The following is a 25,774-nucleotide window of genomic DNA, read 5'->3' on the forward strand; positions in this document are numbered from 1 at the left end:
TGAAAAATAAGGACCTAAGAGATTATCTCTTATTCTGTATGTTCTTCTAAATTTTTCAGGGTTAAAATATCTGTTCTTCATGTAGGCAAGCTTGTGTTAGCCACTGAGATTCTTTGGAATCTCTGGGAAACACTGCGATAGAGCCAGATTTCTTGAATAGTAACTCCTAGACCATGATCTGGGAGGACGGTCTAGAAATTAACATGTTTAACCAGTTTTCCTTGATTCAAATACATCCTAATGTTTGAGAAACACTAGTATGGAGTAAAGTGTACAAACGTTGAATCGACATACTCGAAAGTTTGAAATCTTGCCTTGCCATTTACTAGCTGGGTGACCTAAGATACTTTTAAAGTCTCGCAGCCTTCATTGTCTCCCCTGTAAAATGATTGGGCTTTTAGGAGAATGAAAACATTAATCAATATAAAGTTTCCAACAGCACTTGGTCCAGAAAAGAAACCCAAGAAAATCAGTTCTCCACCATACCCTCGTACATGCTAGTTAAGTATTCACCATGCTACTTAAGTGTCCATTATATACCTTGCATATGTATTTTTGGATAGGCAACATTTTAAGATGGTCCTCTCCAAATTCCCAGCCACCAGTTATTCAGTTAAACACAAATCTAGGTATTTCTGTATAGGAATTTTGCTTATGTAATTAAAGTCCCAAATCAGTTGATCTTAAGATGGAAAGATTATTCTGGTGGGTCTGACTTGACTACATGAACCCTTTAAAAACAGAGAGATTTTTCTTGCTGGCTGTCCCACAGGAAGTCAGAGAGATGCACTTAGGCAGGCCTGGAAGAAGACCAACATCCATGTTGTGAACTGCCTATGGGGCCACATGGCAAGGACCTGAGAGTAATTGCTGAGATCAGTCCCCAACTGTCAACCTCAGTGCTACGACTGCAAGGAAATGAAATCTGAAACAACCTAAAGGAGCAAAGGGGGAGATCCTTCCCTAGAGGAGCCTCCAGAGGAGCATGCAGCTGGCCGACATCCTGATATCATCTTTGCCATACCCTGAACAGAGAACCCAGCCATTCTGTGCCAGACTTCTGACCTATAGAACTGCAAGATAATAAAGTGTTCTTTTAAATCTCTAAATTTGTGATAATTTGTTAGATGACAATAAATATATATATACAACAGAATTGTATTATTGATTGTTTTTAAAAGTTAACATTATTTGAAGAACAAATTCCTCCTCTTGCCTTTTCCACCATATACCTATGCTTGTATCTGTAACAGAAATAAGAAGTGACAGTTCTTATCTTCCAAGGGCCAAATGGAAGGAGAAACAACATATTCACTATTTTGACATATTACCAAGGACTACATAAATGCACATCTCTTTCACTCCATCTCCTTTAGTTTGTTATAAATGCCCTACAGTGAAATAACGTTCCCATCTTGCCCACAGGCTTAGCTAAGAATCTAGAAGTGACAGGAACTGAACTATTAACTTGAAAAAAAAGCAATTCCCAAAGGTTTACAACTGTGAAGAGCTTCCTTCCTTGTTATTGTTGTTGAATTTTCATTTTCTTAGTCCTTCTATATGGTTGGGGGAAGGGAATTGGTACTTTTGGCCGTCTGATCTGATCAAGAAGATCAAGATTTTTTTTTAAAGTCTTGGGACTTCAGTAAGAACATGCAGCTTTATATGTTCTTCAAACTAAATCCCAATTGGTTTGGATTATTTAGACCAGGAACTTAGACATTCAACCAAACTCTACCTTCTAAAGTATTTCAAATAAAAATAAATCATGTCTCCAATCTCAATGAGGTCAGATCTAATAGGAGAATACTGATCTCTTTTCCCCTTTTTATAACCTGAAGCAAGTGTACATAGGAATTTCTACTTGTGTAGGAAACATGTGTGCATTTCCCATGTAGACAATAATATACAACATTTATTAAGCAATTGTATGCCAGATCCTGTGTGGGCACTCTAAGTGTATTAATCTAACTGTCATAACATCTCTTCTAGAAAGGTAGCATAAGTTCTAACATTATGCCTTTTGTACAATGCAGAAACTATATATAGAATATTTAAATAATTTGCCCAAGATCATATAGCTAATAAGTGGAGAAGCTGGAACTCAGAAATTCTGGCTCTTGCGTTGTGTCTATAATGCTTACTCTATTTTGAGATGAGATGTATTACGTCTCTTAGTTGACAAATCTACTGCATGCAAAGTGCAGCCTTCAGCAGAAGACGCAGGACCTTCGTGTCAAAGAATGTTGCCTCTGCTTGGAGAGGCAAAATGCACAGGCGTGAAACAAGGAAACATCTAAAAACCAGTAACTGATTCCAGACCTTTCCCTCTCCTTCACTACTGCTCTTGGCAAGAAAAATGAAGGATACAAAAGCCTATTTTAAAGCTTCTGCCTAGAGCCTAAAAAATTCAGTAAGGCACCATAAAACAAATAGTATACTTTAATAGTTTATAACAAGATAGAAGCTTTTAGTTCAAGTTATGAGATGAATAGGTCTTGAAGGTGACTCCCTGGATCCCTGTTCCTTTATAACATGTTCTTGGCCCAAAACACCCTGTGCTTGAAATGCTTGTGTTGAAATGAAGGAAGGCACAATTCACCTCTCTTGGTCCTGGGCTTTTGTTACTGTCACGGAAATCAGGATATTAAGCAGTGTGTGTGTGTGTGTGTGTGTGTGTGTGTGTGTGTGTACGTGCACACACACGTTGAAAAACAAAACAAAGGCATAAAATGCACAGAAGGGATCTTTTTCCTGGAATCACAATTTAGAACTACTCAGTTTTCTTCCCACCATGTTAGAAATGAGCTTTGAAAAATAGAACTAGCAGGGACCTTCAAGATGGCGGAGGAATAAGACGTGGAGGTCACCTTCCTCCCCACAAATACATCAGAAATACATCTACATGTGGAACAACTCCTACAGAGCACCTACTGAATGCTGGCAGAAAAACTCAGACTTCCCAAAAGGCAAGAAAATCCTCACGTACCTGGGTAGGGCAAAAGAAAAAAGAGAGACAAAAGAATAGGGACAGGACCTGCCCATCTGGGAGGGAGCTGTGAAGGAGGAAAAGTTTCCACACAATAGGGAGTGCCTTCAATGGTGGAGACGGGGGTGGGGGGGTGGCGGGGGGGGGGAAGTTTTGGAGCCATGGAGGAGAGCGCAGCAACAGGGGTGCAGAGGGCAAAGCGGAGAGATTCCCGCACAGAGAATCAGTTCCGACCAGCACTCACCAGCCTGAGAGGCTTGTCTGCTCACCCACCGGGATGGGCGTGGGCTGGGAGCTGAGGCTCGGGCTTCGGAGGTCGGTGAAACGGTGAAATACTGAAACCATTTCCTCTAAGACCAGGAGCAAGACAAGGTTGCCCAATCTCACCGCTAGTATTCAACATAGTTTTGGAAGTTTTAGCCACAGAAATCAGAGAAGAAAAAGAAATAAAAGGAATACAAATCGGAAAAGAAGAAGTAAAACTGTCACTGTTTGCAGATGACATGATACTATACACAGAGAATCCTAAAGATGCTACCAGAAAACTACTAGAGCTAATCAATGAATTTGGTAAAGTAACAGGATACATAAAATCCTGTTCACAAAATGAATGCACAGAACTCTCTTGCATTCCTATACACTAATGATGAAAAATCTGAAAGAGAAATGAAGGAAACACTCCCATTTACCATTGCAACAAAAAGAATAAAATACCTAGGAATAAACCTACCTAGGGAGACAAAAGACCTGTATGCAGAAAACTATAAGACACTGATGAAAGAAATTAAAGATGATACAAACAGATGGAGAGATATACCATGTTCTTGGATTGGAAGACTCAATATTGTGAAAATGACTATACTACCCAAAGCAATCTATAGATTCAATGCAATCTCTATCAAACTACCAACAGCATTTTTCAAAGAACTAGAACAAAAAATTTCAAAATTTGTATGGGAACACAAAAGACCCCAAATAGCCAAAGCAATCTTGAGAAAGAAAAACAGAGCTGGAGAAATCACACTCTCTGACTTCACACTATACGACAAAGCTACAGTAATCAAGACAGTATGGTACTGGCAAAAAGACAGAAATATAGATCAATGGAACAGGATAGAAGGCCCACAGATAAACCCATGCGCATATGATCATCTTATCTTTGATAAAGGAGGCAAGAAAACACAATGGAGAAAAGACAGGCTCTTCAATAAATGGTGCTGGGAAAACTGGACAGCTACATGTAAAAGAATGAAATTAGAACACTTCCTAACACCATATCTAAAAATACACTCAAAATGGATTAAAGACCTAAATGTAAGGCCAGATACTACAAAACTCTTAGAGGAAAACACAGGTAGAACACTCTGACATAAATCACAGCAAGATCCTTTTTGACCCACCTCCTAGAGAAACAGAAATAAAAACAAAAATAAACAAATGGGACCTAATGAAACTTAAAAGCTTTTGCACAGCAAAGGAAACCACAAACAAGACAAAAAGACCACTCTCAGAATGGGAGAAAATATTTGCAAATGAAGCAACTGACAAAGGATTATCTCCAAAATATACAAGCAGCTCATGCAGCTCAATATCAAAAAACAAACAACTCAATGCAAAAATGGATGAAAGACCTAAACAGACATTTCTCCAAAGAAGACATACAGACTGCCAACAAACACATGAAAGGATGCTCAACATCACTAATCATTAGAGAAATGCAAATCAAAACCACAATGAGGTATCACCTCACACCAGTCAGAATTGCCATCATCAAGAAATCTACAAAAATAAGTGCTGCAGAGGGTGTGGAGGAAAAGGAACCCTCTTGCACTCTTGGTGGGAATGTAAGTTGATACAGCCACTATGGAGAACAGTATGGAGGTTCCTTTAAAAACTAAAAATAGAATTACCATATGATCCAGCAATCCCACTACTGGGCATATACCCTGAGCAAACCATAATTCAAAAAGAGTCATGTACCACAATGTTTGTTGCAGCTCTGTTTACAATAGCCAGAACATGGAAGCACCTAAGTGTCATCAACAGATGAATGGATAAAGAAGATATGGCACACATATACCATGGAATATTACTCAGCCATTAAAAGAAACAAAATTGAGTTATTTGTAGTGAGGTGGATAGACCTAGAGTCTCTCATACAGAGTGAAGTAAGTCAGAAAGAGAAAAACAAATACCATATGCTAACACATATATATGGAATCTAAAAGAAAAAAAATGGTTCTCATGAACCTAGGGCAGGGTAGGCATAAAGACACAGATGTAGAGAATGGATTTGAGGACACGAGGAGGGGGAAGGGTAAGCTGGGACAAAGTGAGAGAGTAGCATTGACATATATACACTACCAAATGTAAAACAGCTAGTGGGAAGCAGCTGCATAGCACAGGGAAGATCAGCCTGCTGCTTTGTGACCACCTAGAGGGGTGGGATAGGGCAGGTGGGAGGGAGATGCAAGAAGGAGGTGATATGGGGATATATGTATTCATATAGGTGATTCACTTTGTTATACAGCAGAAAATAGTACAACACTGTAAAGCAATTACATCCCAATAAAGATGTTAAAAAAAAAATAGAAAATAGCACTAGTATAACTTTATCTCTCCAGAAATACTGTGTCTCTGAAACTTACATATCTCAAAGTTAATATAAATTAAATCTTAAATAAGGTAAGGGGGAACCTATTTATAAGGGATTTGTGATGTATCATTTCTAATAGAAAAATTACCCTTTAAATGATCTATTTTGGAAGTGAATTTGTGCCACATCTGTTTTAAAGGAATTGCTCCCTTCAAGCTTCCTCATCTCTCACTGAACTATGGTACTATCTTTCTAACTGCTTTCCCTGTCTCATCACAAGCCTCACATTCACCCTTATTCTTTCTCACCCCCAAGTTTATTCTCCGTATCACCTATAATAGGGGCTCTATATCTGGACCCATGGATAGAATTCAGTGGTCCATAAGCTTGGATAAAGTATCTTTTTTTTTCACTAATCTCAAACCGAAATTCAGCATTTCCTTCTACGATGAAACAAATTTCAGTATTATTTGTAGTGGATGTGAGCTAGTCGCCAAACAAAACCACAGACATTTTCATATCTCACTATAGTTACAGCAAATATCCCCAATAGCATGTAAGTGCACCACCATTCAAAATTATCTTAGTTATTAGACCTCCTCCTAGATCTTATTATTTAGTGCATTTAATAAAGAAGCACATATATAGCTGTATTACAGATTTGTTTCTTTTTTATATTTTGATCACTGTGTTTCAAGTAATTGGTCTCCTTTGAAATTCTATAGGTCTATTTAAAAAACACTTCTGGGGCTTCCCTGGTGGCGCAGTGGTTGAGAGTCCGCCTGCCGATGCAGGGGACGCGGGTTCGTGCCCCGGTCCGGGAAGATCCCACATGCCGCGGAGCGGCTGGGCTCATGAGCCATGGCCGCTAAGCCTGAGCTTCCGGAGCCTGCGCTCCGCAATGGGAGAGGCCACAACAGTGAGAGGCCCGCGTACCGCAAAAAAAAACCAAACAAACAAACAAACAAAAAAAAAACACTTCTGAGAAGGGATCTCTAGGCTTTCCCAGACAGTTAAAGCAGTCCATGGCACACATACAAGTATTAAGAACCTCTGCTCTGGAAGGATCTTTCTAACGTTTTCATAATGTTACTCCCTTAACTTAAACTTCTTCAGTGGCACCAAGCCATCTCCCTAATAGCATCCAAATCCTTTGTGGTTCACAGAAGACCTTCCATGATCTACATGTCTCCTTCCACTGCCTCGCTGCCTGTGTGTTGATCCTTGTACTCTGCTTTCTATCTGTTCCAAACTGTTTCAAGTTTCCAGATGCACTGAACCATCACAGTTCTCTTTTATCTCTGGGCACACTGTTCTCTCTGATAAAAAGTCTTTCCCTAATTGACTGCTGGTAAATTCAAGACCCAGCTCAAGGGTGAAAAATCAAGAGTTCAGTTTTGGATATGCCAAGTATAAAATACCTATGAGACATCCAAGTGGAAATGTCATGTCTGGAATTCTAATGAAAGGTCAGAACTGCGAATGTGGGTTTGGGAGGCAGCAGCACAGAAATGGTCTTTGAAGCTGAGGGACTTGATGAAATCATCTGTGGCATGAGCCCAGACAGAAAAGAGAAAGAGTGCTCCAGGAGGGCTGGGTACGCTGACCAGCACCTGCACAGTGGTTATTCTCTTTAGATTAGGATCACTTCTCTTTGGGGCAAAATGTGCAAATTCCAAGGGCCCAACCATCAGTGACCCAAAGTTCACACCACAGAGGTGTACTCTGAGTTTTGCACTGAGCAAATGGCTACAGTCAGGGAGGGGGAGAACCAACAGTTACTAGCTGTGTCACCCTGGAAGATTAGTAATAGCTCCTCTATTTCACAGAGAGTGTAACTGGTATACAAACAGTCATACAGACCTGAGTTAAAATCCTGACTCCACTCTTTATTGGCTGCATAACCTTGGACAAGATACTTAATGTCTCCCAAATTTCATCAGTAAGTGAAGCTGTAAGGAGAATTAAGTAAAATAATGGATACAAGTCCAATGCCTAGCATATAATAAATGCCCTAAATGCATTAGCTGTTGATATGAAATACCTTGGTCAGTGTTACTAATTCCGTTACTGTGCCTAAGAAATTTACCCAGGTGTACGCAACTCCAAAGCTTGTGATCATTCCGCTGTGCCATGCCACGACTCCTGTGCTTGACAACTACCTGATTTTGGCTCTATCCCTTCTTTCTCTGTTTACTTCTCTAATGCTCCCTAAGAATAATTTTTTAATTTAATTCATTTTTTTTTTAATTGGAAAGTGCTGCTTCCAGAAACTGGCTCTGCCTACTGCTCTCTGGCAGGAAGTATGTAATTTCACATGGCCTTTGTAAATGTGTGCCCAGGGAAACCCAATGTTTCCCCTTTTCCTCCTCCCAGCCCACCTTACTCTCCAGGGGAACCTCACCAGCTTACTCAGCATGCAGGGCTTGCCAGCAAGGCATACAAGCACTGCTCTTTTCCCAAACTGCAGTGAAACATGTGGATTAGCTACATTCCTGCTGACTCTGCTTTCGTTGTGCATTCTATTTAATAAATCTTCAACCACTGTGGATATGAGAAACAAAAAAGATGGGAGACAGTTAATTTATCCCTGAAGATCAATTAGAAACATGGACCCAGTCTAGCATGATCATCTTCAAAACACCTTTTCTTGTTTTCTGCAGAGTGTGCTCTCCAACCCACTTTGTATTTGTACAGGTGATTCATTGGATCCAGGTGGATGCTCCTAATGAACAACCACCACCATCAAGGCAGGTACAGAGGACTCTTGCAGAAATCAGAGCATGTAGGTTTCCAAGATTCCTGCTTCCTCCTTTGTATGAGTGTAAATGTGTATGCGTGTTTGTGTGTAACCTCATCACATTTTTCTATCTTACGTTTGGTTGAAAATTGGTCTAGGAGTCTTTATAGTGCAATACATGGGTGCTGACCAGTTTTTAAAGTCATTTTCTAAGGTTAAGGAATCTACTTAACTCTCTTTGAACTGTCTTCATCAGGGTTTCCTAAAAGGATCTACTAAAAAAATACATTTAAATCAGCAGTTCAAGCAAATTTTCTCTAGATCAGGGCAGATGAAAAGTGGAAGAGGGATGGATCACTTACTGCTTTTAACTCTTATCTTTGCAAAAGTGTACAGGTTAGATTATTCCTTTTTTAAAAAAAATTCATCAACTTAATCTCCAAGCCCAACACGCTGTTTCCATTTTTCTTTGTATCTCCTTTTGTTTTAGCATTTGTCATCCCTGCCCATCAAGTGTCCTTGTAGCAATTAGGAAAGACATCTGCTAGGATTTCTGACATTTTTCTTCCATTAGTGTGGCAGAATCTGCTAACAAACAGTGCGATGTCGTTTGCCTAGCCATTCGTAATGCCACAACAAGAGCCATTTGTTTTAATTAGCTAGGTCAGAGGTTCCTAGCATCTTTCCAGATGTGTGGGCAAGATGATGAATAAATGTAGCATTCCAGGCTCTTAAAAATTAATTGCTCAAAATAAAGCCCTGCAAAACCCAAGTGCTGTCTGCTTCTATGCACACTGATTTACACACATGCATACTGCTGGACTCATTTACTTAATTGTTCTATCTTGGTGTCCCAACTTTGGTTCCTAATTGCCATAATTTTATGCAATTTCAGGAAGAAACTCTAATCTTGTCCCTTTTTCCTCTATAATTCTCTGGATCCATTAGCTCTATGCATGTCTTTACCACATCTTTGAAATTGGCTGGGGCTTGTTCACCCCAGTGGACTGAAAACTGCTTAAGGGCAACTACTGTCATATTTACTTTTGTAATCACAGAATCTAGTGTCTTATACATTGAAGGTACTACAATATATTGTTGGATTAATGAAAGGCCCTTCTTAACTTTGGCAGATGAATGGCCACTGATACATTCTCCTTAGAAAAACTAAACACATATCCATAGAAACGGAACCCTGCCTACCATTTGAAGGGATTAAGAACTTTGATCTATAGACACAAACTCACCTTGCTCAGTCTATCTAGAGAGTGAAGTCCTAGGTGGTGAAACGCATAGATCCAATACTGTTGAAAGTCACGGGGAATCTGATAGAGGAGTTCTGTCCTCTTGTTCCCTGCTCCACAATGACACCGAAGAACTTGGGCCATCTATGTCTACTGTAAACAAATCCTGATAGTCCAACCAAGTGAACAAGATACCCAGGAGCATTTGTTATGTTGGCTTATGAACGACTGAGCAAACAGGGATGGTAAATATATGGCTCCACTTACATCTACATCCCATGGCCAGAGCACTCAGATTGTATGCAAGGCTAACAATGAATCACTGGCCAAGCCACAATATTAAATCACACTAATTTCTCACATTTAGGTCAGCCCATTGGGTCATTCCTAGTGTACTGAATACTATCTGCTTTAATAGTTTATTTGGGATTTCCTTTTCTTTTCACCTTAACAGTAGCCTCAAGTTTTCTTCTGTTGGGTCAGGTAAATTATCCAGTTAAACTGCCTCCAAAAGATTTAATATGTAGTACCTAGTATCTCAAAGTAACGAGAAATTTGGATTAAATTTCTTCTCATGTTAGTTGGCACCCATGACCAGGTAAATGGGAAGAACACTTTTTAGATCTCGGGAGTTGTGGGAAGGTTTGCCTTTTTTTCATAAATGAGAGTAAACTTATAATCAGTCATAAATATACCTTTAATGGGGGTTTATGACTCCTATGTTTTTCTCCTGTGGGCCATATTAGGGTTTCTTTTGCCTTAATCTCTTTAATGCTCTACTGAGTATGGTTTGTTGTCTACACCTTAAGAAGGACTAGATGGACAACATATTTTCCAATTACAGAGCTCAAAACTGTTTTATACCTTCAGTAATGTATATACCCTTTTCTTTTCTTTTTTTCTCCCCTGTGTCACATTTTTATACTCATTAACCAGAATGCTTTCTTTGGCTTCCTTCCACCTTTTCAAAATCTGATTCTTGCACAGTCTTTCCCAGACTATCATTTCCAATCTGTTTGGAATCTAGTCAATCAGAGTAGATTTTCACCTTCCCCTTAAGAAGGTAGGCTAGCTTCTTTTGAAGGCCACATCATTGATGTCTAGTTCCAGATGATCTTCAGAACACACACACTGTATAGTTAATCTGACAGAATCTTCAGTGTTCACGGTTCCTGGGTATCAATGTTAATTATAATGCACTGTGGATTTCTACTAGTTCTTTTCTTTTCTTTTCTTTTTTGCATTTCTTGGATGAACTGTTGTGCCCTTTCTGATATGCTCTGTCTACCTCCTCTGAATTGAGAGTCTTTTATAAGTCTCAACACTGCTCTAATACCAATTTACACAGCACCCAACAAGATCTCCCAAAGCCTCACAATAGAATATCCCACATCCCACAGCCCACATAATAACAAGAAATACCTTGCCCAGGAATTCAACCAAGATGGTGGAGTAGAAGGACATGCTCTCACTCCCTCTTGTGAGAACACCAGAATCACAACTAGCTGCTGGACAGTCATCGACAGGAAGACACTGAAACTCACCAAAAAAGATAAACCACATCCAAAGACAAATGAGAGGCCACAGTGAGACGGTAGGATGGGTGAAATCACAGTAAAATCAAATCCCATAACTGCTGGGTGGGTGACTCACAGACTAGAGAACACTTATAACATAGAAGTCTGCCCACTGGAGTGAAGGTTCTGAGCCCCACATCAGGCTTCCCAACATGGGGGTTGAGCAATGGGAAGAAGAATTCCTAGAGAATCAGACTTTGAAGGCTAGTGGGATTTGTATGCAGGACTTCGACAGGACTGGGGGAAACAGAGACTCCACTCTTGGAGGGCACACACAAAGTAGTGTGCGCATCAGGACCTGGGGGAGGGAGCAGTGACCCCAGAGGAGACTGAATCAGACCTACCTGCTAGTGTTGGAGGGTCTCCTGCAGAGGCGGGGGGCAGCTGTGGCTCACTGTGGGGAGAAGGACACTGGCAGCAGAAGTTCTGGGAAGTACTTCTTGGTGTGAGCCCTCCCAGAGTCTACCATTAGCCCCACCAAAGAGCCAGGTAGGCTCCAGTGTTGGGTTGCCTCAGGCCAAACAACCAACAGGGAGGGAACCCAGCCCCACCCATCAGCAGTCAAGCGGATCAAAATTTTACTCAGCTCTACCCACCACCAGTCCCTCCCATCAGGAAACTTGCACAAGCCTCTTAGATAGCCTCATCCACCAGAGGGCAGACAGCAGAAGCAAGAAAAACTACAATCCTGCAGCCTGTGGAACAGAAACCACATTCAGAAAGATAGATAAGATGAAAAGGCAGAGGGCTATGTACCAGATGAGGGAACAAGATAAAACCCCAGAAAAACAACTAAATGAAGTAGAGATAGGCAACCTTCCAGAAAAAGAATTCAGAATAATGATAGTGAAGATGATCCAGAACGTCGGAAAAAGAATGGAGGCAAAGATCGAGAAGATGCAAGATATGTTTAACAAAGACCTAGAAGAATTAAAGAACAAACAACAGAGATGAACAATACAATTACTGAAATGAAAAATACACTAGAAGGAATCAATAGCAGAATAACTGAGGCAGAAGAATGGATAAGTGACCTGGAAGACAGAATGGTGGAATTCACTGCTGTGGAACAGAATAAGAAAAAAGAAGGAAAAGAAATGAAGACAGCCTAAGAGACCTCTGGGACAACATTAAACACTTCAACATTCGCATTATAGGGGTCCCAGAAGGAGAAGAGAGACAGAAAGGACCAGAGAAAATATGTGAAGAGATTGTAGTCGAGAACTTCCCTAACATGGGAAAGGAAACAGCCACCCAAGTCCAGGAAGCGGAGAGAGGCCCATACAGGATAAACCCAAGGAAAAACACCCCAAGACACAGAGTAATCAAATTGGCAAAAATTAAAGACAAAGAAAAACTATTGAAAGCAGCAAGGGAAAAACGACAAATAACATACAAGGGAACTCCCATAAGGTTAATAGCTGATTTCTCAGCAGAAACTCTACAAGCCAGAAGGCAGTGGCACGATATACTTAAAGTGATGAAAGGGAAGAAACTACAACCAAGATTACTCTACCCAGCAAGGATCTCATTCAGATTCGATGAAGAAATCGAAAGCTTCACAGACAAGAAAAAGTTAAGAGAATTCAGCACCACCAAACCAGCTCTACAACAAATGCTAAAGGAACTTCTCTAACTGGGAAACACAAAAGAAAAGGACCTACAAAAACAAACCCCAAACAATTAAGAAAATGGTCATAAGAACATACATATCAATAATTACCTTAAACGTGAATGGATTAAATGCTCCAACCAAAAGACACAGGCTTGCTGAATGGATACAAAAACAAAACCCATATGTATGCTGTCTATAAGAGACCCACTTCAGACCTAGGGACACAGACAGACTGAAAGTGAGGGGATAGAAAAAGATATTCCATGCAAATGGAAATCAAAAGAAAGCTGGAGTAGCAATACTCATATCAGATAAAATAGACTTTAAAATAAAGAATATGGGCTTCCCTGGTGGCACAGTGGTTGAGAGTCCGCCTGCCAATGCAGGGGACACGGGTTAGTGCCCCGGTCCGGGAAGATCCTACATGCCATGGAGTGGCTAGGCCTGTGAGCCATGGCCACTGAGCCTGCGTGTCCGGAGCCTGTGCTCTGCAACGGGAGAGGCCACAACAGTGAGAGGCCCGTGTACCGCAAAATAAAATAAAATAAAGTAAAATAAAGAATATTACAAGAGACACGGAAGGACACTACATAATGATCAAGGGATCAATCCAAGAAGAAGATATAACAATTATAAATATATATGCACCCAACATATGAGCACCTCAATATATAAGGCAATTGCTAATAGCTATAAAAGGGGAAATCAACAGTAACACAATAATAGTGGGGGACATTAACACCTCACTTACACCAGTGGACAGATCATCCAAAATGAAAATAAATGAGGAAACAGAAGCTTTAAATGAAACAACAGACCAGATAGATTTAATTGGTATTTATAGGACATTCCATCCAAAAACAGCAGAGTGCACTTTCTTCTCAAGTGCACACGGAACATTCTCCAGGATAGATCACATCTTGTGTCACAAATCAAGCCTCAGTAAAGTTAACAAAATTGAAATCATATCAAGCATCTTTTCTGACAATACTATGTGATTAGAAATGAATTAAGGGAAAAAAAAAACGTAAGAAACACAAACACATGGAGGCTAAACAGTACATTACTAAATAACCAAGAGATAACTGAAGAAATCAAAGAGGAAATCAAAAAATACCTAGAGACAGATAACAATGAAAACACAACGATCCAAAACCTATGGGATGCAGCAAAAGCAGTTCTATGAGGAAAGTTTACAGCTATACAAGCCTATCTCAAGAAACAAGAAAAGTCTCAAATAAACAATCTAACCTTACACCTAAAGGAACTAGAGAAAGAAAAACAAACAAAACCCAAAGTTAGCAGAAGGAAAGAAATAATAACGATCAGAGCAGAGATAAATGAAATAGAAACAAAGAAAACAATAGCAAAGATCAATAAAACTAAAAGCTGGTTCTTTGAGAAGATAAACAAAATTGATAAACCATTAGCCACACTCATCAAGAAAAAGAGGGAGAGGACTCAAATCAATAAAATGAGAAATGAAAAAGGAGAAGTTACAACATACACCAAAGAAATACAAAGCATCCTAAGAGACTACTACAAGCAACTCTATGCCAATAAAATGGACAACCTGGAAGAAATGGACAAATTCTTAGAAAGGTATAAACATCCAAGACTGTACCAGGAAGAAATAGAAAATAGGAACAGACCAATCACAAGTAATGAAGTTGAAACTGGAATTAAAAGTCTTCCAACAAACAAAAGTCCAGGACCAAATGGCTTCACAGGTGAATTCTATCAAACATTTAGAAAAGAGCTAACACCCATCCTTCTCAAACTCTTCCAAAAAATTGCAGAGGAAGGAACACTCCCAAACTCATTCTATGAGGCCATCATCACCCTGATACCAAAACCAGACAAAGATACTACAACAAAAGAAAATTACAGACCAATATCACTGATGAATATAGATGCAAAAATCCTCAATAAAATACTAGCAAACAGAATCCAACAACACATTAAAAGGATCAGACACCATGATCAAATGGGATTTATCCCAGGGATGCAAGGATTCTTCAATATATGCAAATCAATCAATGTGATAAACCATACTAACAAATTGAAGAATAAAAACCATATGATCATCTCAATAGATGCAGAAAAAGCTTTTGACAAAATTCAACACCCATTTATGATAAAAACTCTCCAGAAAATTGGCATAGAGGGAACCTACCTCAACATAATAAAGGCCATATATGACAAACCCACAGCAAACATAATTCTCAATGGTGAAAAACTGAAAGCATTTCCTCTTAAGATCAGGAACAAGACAAGGATGTCCACTCTAACCACTATTATTCAACATAGTTTTGGAAGTCCTAGCCACGGCAATCAGAGAAGAAAAAGAAATGAAAGGAATACAAATTGGAAAAGAAGAAGTAAAACTGTCACTGTTTGCAAATGATATGATACTATACATAGAGTATCCTAAAGATGCCACCAGAAAACTACTAGAGCTAATCAATGAATTTGGTAAAGTTGCAAGATACAAAATTAATGCACAGAAATCTCTTGCATTCCTATACACTAATGATGAAAAATCTGAAAGAGAAATGAAGGAAACACTCCCATTTACCATTGCAACAAAAAGAATAAAATACCTAGGAATAAACCTACCTAGGGAGACAAAAGACCTGTATGCAGAAAACTATAAGACACTGATGAAAGAAATTAACAATGATACCAACAGATGGAGAGATATACCATGTTCTTGGATTGGAAGAATCAATATTGTGAAAATGACTATACTACCCAAAGAATCTACAGATTCAATCAATCCCTATCAAATGCCCTACCAATGGCATTTTTTACAGAACTAGAACAAAAAGTCTCAAAATTTGTATGGAGACACAAAAGACCCCGAATAACCAAAGCAGTCTTGAGGGAAAAAAATGGAGCTGGAGGAATCAGACTCCCTGACTTCAGGCTATACTACAAAGCTACAGTAATCAAGACAATATGGTACTGGCATAAAAACAGAAACATAGATCAATGGAACAGGATAAAAGCCCAGAGATAAACCCACGCACCTATGGTCAACTTATCTATGACAAAGGAGGCAAGGATATATAATGGAGAAAAGACAGTCTCTTCAATAAGTGGTGCTGGGAAAACTGGACAGCTACATGTAAAAGAATGAAATTAGAACACTCCCTAACACCATACACAAAAATAAACTCAAAATGGATTCGAGACCTAAATGTAAGACCAGACAGTATAAAACTCTTAGAGGAAAACATAGGCAGAACACTCTTTGACATAAATCACAGCAAGATCTTTTTTGATCTACCTCCTAGAGAAACAGAAATAAAAACAAAAATAAACAAATGGGACCTAATGAAACTTCAAAGCTTTTACACAGCAAAGGAAACCATAAACAAGACGAAAAGACAACCCTCAGAATGAGAGAAAATATTTGCAAACGAATCAGTGGACAAAGGATTAATCTCCAAAATATATAAACAGCTCATGCAACTCAATATTAAAAAAACAAACAACCCAATCCAAAAATGGGCAGAAGACCTAAATAGACATTTCTCCAAAGAAGACATACAGATGGCCAAGAAGCACTTGAAAAGCTGCTCAACATCACTAATTATTAGAGAAATGCAAATCAAAACTACAATGAGGTATCACCTCACACCAGTTAGAATGGGCATCATCAGAAAATCTACAACCAACAAATTCTGGAGAGGGTGTGGAGAAAAGGGAACCCTCTTGCACTGTTGGTGGGAATGTAAATTGATACAGCGTCTATGGAGAACAGTATGGAGGTTCCTTAAAAAACTAAAAATAGAATTACCATATGATCCAGCAATCCCACTACTGGGCATATACCCAGAGAAAACTATAATTCAAAAAGACACATGCACCCCAATGTTCACTGCAGCATTATTTACAATAGCCAGGTCATGGAAGCAACCTAAATGCCCCTGGACAGACGAATGGATAAAGAAGATGTGGTACATATATACAATGGAATATTACTCAGCCATTAAAAGGAACGAAATTGGGTCATATGCTGAGATGTGGATGGATCTAGAGACTGTCATACAGAGTGAAATAAGTCAGAAAGAGAAAAACAAATACTGTATATTAACACATATATGTGGAACGTAGAAAAATGGTACTGATGAACCAGTTTGCAGGGCAGAAGTTGAGACACAGAAGTAGAGAACAAACATATGGACACCAAGGGGGGAAAGCAGCGGGGGGTGGGGTTGGGGGTGTGATGAATTGGGTGATTGGGATTGACATGTATACATTGATGTGTATAAAATGGATGACTAATAAGAACCTGCTGTATAAAAAAAAAAATTAAATAAAATTCAAAAAGAAATTCCTTTCCCATATGCCTTCAAGCTTGTTTCTATTGTTTTCAGGTTATCGCTGTTGCTGAAAAATTGTTTTTAATTTTATTCTCTATATAATCCATATATTATGCTTCAATTCTACTTCTTAGTTTCAGTTTTTTACTTACCCTGATGTAACCACTTTTACTGAATTTTACTTGTATCATTATCACTATTTTTTAGTTGTTTTCTAGTACGTGTTCTTTCACCACTAGCAACTTCTCCCACAAATAGGATACATTATTTACTCTTAGAACTCAGATTACAACACAAACAGTTTCACTAGCGTGGTTTTAGAAGTCCTGGAACTGCATTTCCATTTATTTTGCAATGATGGTCTTCACATCTTCTTCACACTTTTACTTTCTACCCCTTTGTCCCCTGCAGTACTACACAGTGCACTCCTTATTTTCATACTTTCCAGAATTTTTTGTTCCACACTTGCTAGATATAAGGCACTGTGATGGAAGGTAGGCACATTTACGAGACATGATTGTAGCAAAGCCACTTATTTCTGCCTATTGACAGTCACTGCCTTGTGGCTCCTTGGTCACTTCCCATTTCACCTCAAGATGAGTTTTCCATTTTCCTTCAATTCCAGTTGCCTTTCAGAGAAGGGAGCATGCTGGCATGAAAGCACTCAGTAAAGATGAGTCAGAGTATCTGGCCTATCTCCCACAAGGCCTCACTAGAAAGAAATAATTATGAAGGCATTGACCTGGTAATATGCTGTCGATCACACCTGAAGTAGATTGGATGTGTGCTTTCAATTGAATTGATTTTTCCAGCTGTGTGAATGGGGCAGTCTTTGGATGTTTACACTTCTTCATTTGGACTCCTTCCGGCAGTGGTTCATGCCAGAACTTAGCATCATACTTAGAATTTAGTGGGACAGTGATCAGAAATAATAAGCAGAAGTGGTGATACTACCCTGGATGAAACCAGAAAAACTCTTCACTTCTTTTCAAAGGCAAAAGGGTAAAGAGTTAGGTAGGTAATATCAGGGGAAATGAAAGACTGGAAACCCCATTAATAATTATTCCTCTACAATAATGCTTCTTGGCTACCACAAGTAGTATCATGGATTCGGCATACTTTAATTGCCTGTTATTTTCGGCAAGGTGGCATTTTAAGTTTTTGTTCCCTAACTGCAGAATGGATAAATACTGCATCTGACTAATATGCTAATCCAGGATTATTTTTACTCTCCAGCACCTTCCAATGTCACACCAGAGAGAGGGGCAACTCTCTCTGGGCAATCCTCCTACAGACGGTCTAAAATATCCATGCAGGACAGCATTCCTAATGACTTTCAGGAGCATCTGAAACAATCCACAGTGTGGTTCAGCAGAAGTCACTTGGGGGAAATGTGTCCCTTTTCTATGACTTCAGCATTCGGGCCGCACTTAAAGTTAAAGCCCTCTGCAAGGGAGGGGCGGGGCTGTGCCAAGCCTTTGGCTTCATATCTTCCGACAGCTTGGTGCTTTCCTGACCTCATCCTGAGAAAGCTGTCAGAGGCGGCCCCTGCAGAGACAGCTGGCCCAACTTACCGCTCCTTTCAGGGCAGGGAAGCCCCTCTAGGACAGACAGGAAGCGATCTTTCAGCATAACGTATTCCCATTGGGAGCAAGCAAACAGCTTACTTTTCAGTTCAAAGCAGTGAATTCAAGGCACATAAGTTAGTTTTGGCTCCATGTGACCCTAAAATCAAGTCAAATGGAATGAGTTTACAATTTAGAGCCTTAAGATTTTGTTTGGCTGAACACTGAGGTTAAAGTGTTGAATTCCATCTCATTGTAGTTATTATTTTTTCTTTAGCCATTTCCAAAGTACTGCTAAGTTTTGGAAATAAAATAAAGAAAGTGCTAAATTGGTTTTCAGATCCATGACCGGGCTTTCCTGGTGTAAAAATAATCCCCTGAGCTGTGGTGCTTACATGAAAAATAAATTTTAAAGTGTATATATAAAACTCAAATAAAATTTCAATCTAGTTGGGATCCAGAGAAACTTAGATTTTGCTTTTTAATTTATTTGACTTTCCTCTTCCAGCTGTCAAACTTATCTAGTTTTATTACTTTTAGAGCTAATTAAACACAGTTCGCTGATTAAATCACATAATCACCTGCCATCATAAAGGAACGGGATCTTGCCGTTTACCTCATTAACCTAGACCCCTCACACAGTTCATGAGAAGCTGACAGTAAAGTGCGTACCTGCTATTTAGTCCACAGGATTGACAACACCCTGAAAAGGGACGTGGGCTGTTTCTCCAGTTCTTTTCATTAGTATGAACAGAATAAAAATCTTCACAGAATCAAGATAAATTATAATCATATTGCAATTTATCAGTCCTGCCACTTTCATAGCAGAAACTGGTATTGGTCTGATAAGTTTTGTTCCTATAAATATAATTCTAGCTAGAAAACAAACAAAATACCTTTTCTTATTAGAAGGGTCTCAACAAATTACATGCAGAATGCAAAGTAATGATTTGGCCTGCTGAATTTCCTCAGATCTACCTAATTGCCTTCCACTCCAATAGATGAAACATTGGTGTAGAACATATTTGAATGGTGGTTGGTGGATGGGTGACTGAGTGAATTCTGATTATTAGTGCTGTTGGAACCCAAAGCCAGTTCTGAGCCACTCCAGTGCCAGGACCTGGGAGTCCAGACTGTGGTAGGTGGTGTGGTATGAGAACCCTTGGGTCTTCCCAAAAGCAATCCCAATCTGGGGGTTATGTCTATAACCAATTCAGCAGTCACTGTGCCTTTTAATTAATTTTATCAACCCTAGGATAACTAACACATAGAGATAAAGATAAAAATATATACACACATGTCATTTTCCCTTAGATTTTTACATTTGTTTTTTCCATTAAGGTCATTTTAAGCTTAAATATATCTCAGCAAACCTAAGATTTCTGCTACCTCATAGTTCTAGTTTCAAAAGTTATGATATTCTTACTGATCTACATGATTTCGGAACAGGCATACTGAGTTACTTCTAAATGCCTTGGTGCCATGCAATGTCCATTAAGGACAAAAAAGCCAGGAACAATAGAGACATTGTAAAAAATAAAACCAAACACTCTCCTCTTTTTTTGTCCTCCTATAAAAACAGCAAGTCCCTAACCCTGAAAAATTAGCCTTTTTGATGTAGAATCCAAAGCAAAACATCATTCTAATGAAAGGAGGACTGCATTGTTGATCCCCGTGTGTCTAGGCAGCTATTTTGATTTCTAACCCAAGAGGGAGTATGAGACACATGGCATCTATTGTGTGTTGGTAGTAACTTGAAACTTATTCGCTTGTTTCCCCTTTGCTACTCAGTTGGCGGGGGCATATGTGAAAGAGATGGGAGCTGCTCAGGATGGTTCTGTACAACCCCAAGGAAGAAAGGAAACACCTTTGGAATGGCACACAGGCCACAGACCAGGTATTGGGTCTTGGGAGCCCCCTTGTGGTTGACAAGCTAATAGAGATGGAGGAATGAACAATGAAGGGGTGGGAGATGGAGGGTTGCAACCTTGTTTCTACATTCATCTTTTCCGTTTCCGTGCTCCAGGCATACTGACCTTCTCTTAGCTCCCAAATGCACCATTCCCCTCGTTTTTGTTCTTTGTACGTGCTGTTCCCTGTGCTTAGAATACTTTCACCTATCCCATTTGCCTAGTTAACTCTTATCACTCTTCAAAGTTCACCTCTGACATCAATTCAAGGAAGCATTCCCTGACTCCATGTACTAAGTCATTTTATGTACTATATGCCGTAAGCTATCAATCAGTTGCTAGAAATACTTCTCTTCACTGAAACTGGAGCCAGTGGTTTTAGCTTTCAAACTTTAAAAAGGAATCTCAGTCTCCAGGAAACCATCTAATACAAGGGACTACATTTCTTTTTAATGAGAGGTCTCAGAGAAAATGAAAGACCAACTTTTTAGACACACAACACAATTATTCTACACTGAGGTTTTCACTATAACTTCATCCATCGTGTTGATCGTTTTTCTGCTTTGACTCTTTTCTCCTTTCATTATACATATCTATTCTCTACCACACCTCAGACACAACAGGCATTCCATGAAGGCTTATTTGGTTAGAATGACCAATTTATTACCATTTAACATTACTTAAATGTAAGCTCAAACTCCAATGAACTACAAAATAAGTAAATGGCATAGCTCTAATTTAAATTATTTTTTATCGTGGACATCCCTTTTGTCCCTCAACTTTTTACTTGAAAAATTTCAAGTCTGATTTTGAGTTGAAATAATAGTATAATGAGCACCTCTATACCTTCAGCTAGATCCGTTCTCCACATATATCCTTTAGAATTACTTGCATACAAGTTGCAGATATCATTACACTTCATCCCCAAACACTTCAGCATGTATCACTTAACAACAAGAATGTTTTCCTACATAACCACAATACCAATATCTCAACCAAGAAATTTAACATGGAAAAGTATGATTTAATATATAGTCTATATTCAAGTTTTCCAAAGATGTCTTTAATAATTGTTGTTGTTGGATCCAGGACTCATTAAAGGATTACTTAACAGCATTTGGTTGTCAAGTCTCTCTAGTCTCTCTTTTTTTTTTTTTTGCGGTACGCGGGCCTCTCACTGTTGTGGCCTCTCCCATTGCGGAGCACAGGCTCCGGACGCGCAGGCTCAGCGGCCATGGCTCACGGGCCTACCCGCTCCACAGCATGTGGGATCTTCCCGGACCGGGGCACGAACCCGCGTCTCCTGCACCGGCAGGCGAACTCTCAACCATCTAGTCCCTCTTTTAATCTAGAATAAGTCTATTACCTTCATATTTCTTTTTCTGGTTATTCATTATACTGACATTTTCAAAGAGTCCTAGGGTTAGTTATCTTTAATGATTTTTCCACAAACTGACTTGTCTAACTATAGTTTCAAGGCTAGATTTAGTTTAAATATTTTGAATCCTTTGAATCTTGCTTTTTTTTTCCCACTTGACGGTATATCCTGGAAATCATTCCACAGCAGTTCAAGGACATTTTCCTCATTCTTTGTGTTTTCTTATGTTCAGAGTACTTCAGAGTACTATGAGAGTGTCCCCTTACCATTCCACTCTGGAGTTTATCATTTGGGGTCTTTTACATTTGTTTTGTGTTTTCTATCAATTAAATCAGAGCTTTCCTTATGGAAAATCTGCTAAGCAAAAAAGAAAGCCAATGAACCAGAGTAGTTTAGTTTAATTCAGTAGAGTTTTGGGTCTATTTTTGTTTTGAATGGAATATCCATGTGTCACACTGAGGAGCAGGTTTTGGACAGTTCCCTACATACTTGCTTCAGAGTAATAATAATAAATCACGAGGGAGGTAAAGAAATTCTGACGACATTGCCAAATGTGAGTATACTGCAGATCTCATCAACATCTCTTTTATATAAACTGTGGTAAAATATACATAACATAAAATGTACCTTTTTAACCATTTTTAAGTGTACAGTTCAGTGGCATTAAGTACATTCACACTGTTCCACAACTATTACCAACATCCATCTCTAGAACTTTTATCACCCTCCCAAACTGACACCCTGTACTATGTGACTAAAAGAAATATAGTAACTAGAAAAGAACCTAAAAATACATTTTTAGGATTAGTAAGTGAAATCATTTAGTTCACTGGCTAAAGGTCAATATACAAAAATCAATTTATTTCTATATTTCATCAACAGCTAAAAATGAAAATTTAAAAAGTTTCTGTTTATATCAAAAATCTTCAAATACCTAGCAATAATTCTAACAAAAGAAGTAAAAGAAGTGTAAGAACCCAGAAAACTGAAAAAAATATATTGAGAGGAGGTTTTTAAAGAATTAAATAATTGGGGGGATATGTATTAGATTCATGGGTTGGAATATTGATATTGTAAAGATGTCATATCTCTGCAAATTGATCTATAAACGTCAAAATCCCATGAGAATTTTTTTAAATGATAATCTGATTCTAGAATTTATATGGAAATTCAAAGGGCCAAGAATAGCCAAAACAATCGTAAACTGGAAGGCTTAAACAACCACATTTCAAGAATCAGTAAAAAGCTAAAGTGTGTGCTGGTACAAAGATAGGTAAATAGAACAATGTAACAGAATAGAGGGGCAGAAACAGACCCACACATCTATGGACACTTGATTATGGCTAAGATTTCACTGTAGAACTTTGGGAAAAGGATGGCCTTTTAAAGAAATGGAACCAAATTAGTGGATATTTATATGGGAAAAATATATTTTGAATCCTACCTCACACCATACACAAAAATTAATTTCAGTAAGTCTAAATATGAAAGGTAAAACAATAAAGCTTCTAGATGAAAATATTATGCAATGTTTCTATAAACTTGGGATAGGCAAATACGTTTTAAAAGGGTCAAAAAACACTAACCAAAACAGAAAAGATTAACTGGATAACATTACAATTTTTTTTGCTCATTTAGACAGTTTTAAAAAAGTGAAAAGCCATAGAATAAATAAAAATAGATTCAAAACCAGAATATTTAAAGAACTAGCCAAAAAATATGAAAAACTATTCAACCTCAATTATTCATCAGGAAAATGCAAATTAAAATTACAATGAGGTAAAAACATCTACTCACCAAACTGGGTAAAATTAAAATAACTGCCAAGCCTAATTGTTAGTGAAGAAATTGATCAAATAGAATTCTCATACATGTTAGTGAGATTACAAACTTAGAAAGACTGTTTAGCAGTATTCATTATACTTGAAAATATTCATATTCTATAACACAGTAATTATACTCCTAACATATACCCAACAGCAAGTTTGTATGTATATACTCAAAGACAGGGAAAAGAAGATTTAAAGCAGCATATCCACAATAGCCAAACTGGAAAAAAATGCCCAATCACAGTTGGAATAAAGACATTGTGGTATTTTACTACAAAAACTACTTTACAGCAACAAAAATAAAAGAATTATTGCTGAATGCAACCACAAAGATGTCTCTCACAAACTTAATGTTAAGAAGCCAGACCAAAAGATTAATATTGTATCTCTCAATTTATATAAAATCCAAAATCAAATAAAACAAATACATATAGTGTTTGAAGTCAGGAAAATGGAGAAGGGCAAGTGATGACTGGGGTGGTGCAAACAAGGTTTTGGGGGTACTGCTAATGTTCTATTTATTGTGAAAATATATCAGGCTATACAGTTATAATCTTTGCTTTTTATGTATGCATATCCTTCAATAAGAAAATTTATTCCAAAAAGATTGATAATATGCAACTCAAGGAATAATAAGAAATGCATCATTCAAGTGTGAAGTAATCTAAAAGGTGACTTAATTTTGACGATGGTGGGGAGAGTCTATTCAACTTGGTATTAGGAACATTTATAATGGGAATGGTCCATAGGGCTATTTGGCAGAGTCAAGAAATTTATGATGAAATATTTACAGTTTTAAAAAGCTAATAATATCTACTGATTTTCAACTTTTCAAATAAGACTACAAAGAAATAAGACAATTATCATTCATTACAAAACAGAATGAAAATGTTGAAAAGTTCAACAATGTATAAGACAACATGAGGTGAAAGAGTTGGGGGAGCAGTACTGTCATCTAACAAAGAGGGAAGTCAAGAGAAGAAGGTTCAGGTATGTCTTTTTAAGGTACACAAATGACCAGTGAACAAACTAAAACTAGTGGCTTAACAATAGCAAAAGGTAGGAGGGAGAGGGAGTGGGGATTGATTTAAGTGAGCTAAGACACTATATATTATAGCAAAAAGTAATGCAAAGCATCGAAAAGCTGATAAATCAAGAGGTAGCAATATATACTATTAAGAAATAAAGGGTAAACCACCAAAAGAAACTAAAATGCAATTACTCACAGATGCTGCCTCCAGGAGGTTGGAATAAGAATGTAAGTGGAGCATGGGCTGTTGTTTTTCATTATAAATTAACATCATAAATTAAATATTAAATAGTTAAAGCAAATCTGAAAAGGACTAAAGTGGGAGGAATCACTCTACCCAAAATCAAGTCTTACTATATGGCTACATTACTCAAGACAATATGGTATTTGTAAAGGGATGTGCACACAGATTAATGGAACTGAATAAAGAACCCAGAAATAGACCCCCACAAATATATCCAACTGATTATTGACAAGGGTGCAAAAGCAATTTATCAGAAAAGATAGCTTTTTCAAGAAATGATACTAGAGCAATTGGAATCCATAGGCAAAATGAAAAAATAAATAAGTGAACCTCAAACTAAACTCACACCTCATATAAAAATTAACACAAAATAGATTATAAACTTAAATTGCAAAACATAAAACTATAAAAATTGTAGAAAAGAAAACTGAGAAAAACCACTGAGATCTAGGGCTAGGTAAAGAATTCTTAGTCTTGATACCAACAGCACGATCCCTAAAAGGAAAAATTGGTAATTTGGACCTTATCAAAATTTTTAAATTTTGTTCTTTGAAATACTCTGCTACATGATAAAAACACAAGCTACAGAATTGAAGAAAGTATCTGCAAACTACATATCCAGCAAAAGACTATTACTTAGAATACATAAAGATCTGCCAAAACTCAACAGTAAAAAAAAAAAAAAACAAACCCAATTAGAAAATTAGCAAAAGAGATGAACAGACA

The 25,774-nt window shown here is 38.1% G+C and overlaps 1 protein-coding gene across 9 annotated transcripts in view; it reads right to left on the reverse strand.

Moving 5' to 3' along the window:
* TRPM3 (transient receptor potential cation channel subfamily M member 3) overlaps positions 1 to 25,774 on the reverse strand; it is a 536,370-nt gene that overhangs the window by 399,012 nt on the left and 111,584 nt on the right. The window lies entirely within an intron of this gene.

This window comes from Orcinus orca, chromosome 6, assembly GCF_937001465.1.
Source record: "Orcinus orca chromosome 6, mOrcOrc1.1, whole genome shotgun sequence".
Classification (NCBI taxonomy): Eukaryota; Metazoa; Chordata; class Mammalia; order Artiodactyla; family Delphinidae; genus Orcinus; species Orcinus orca.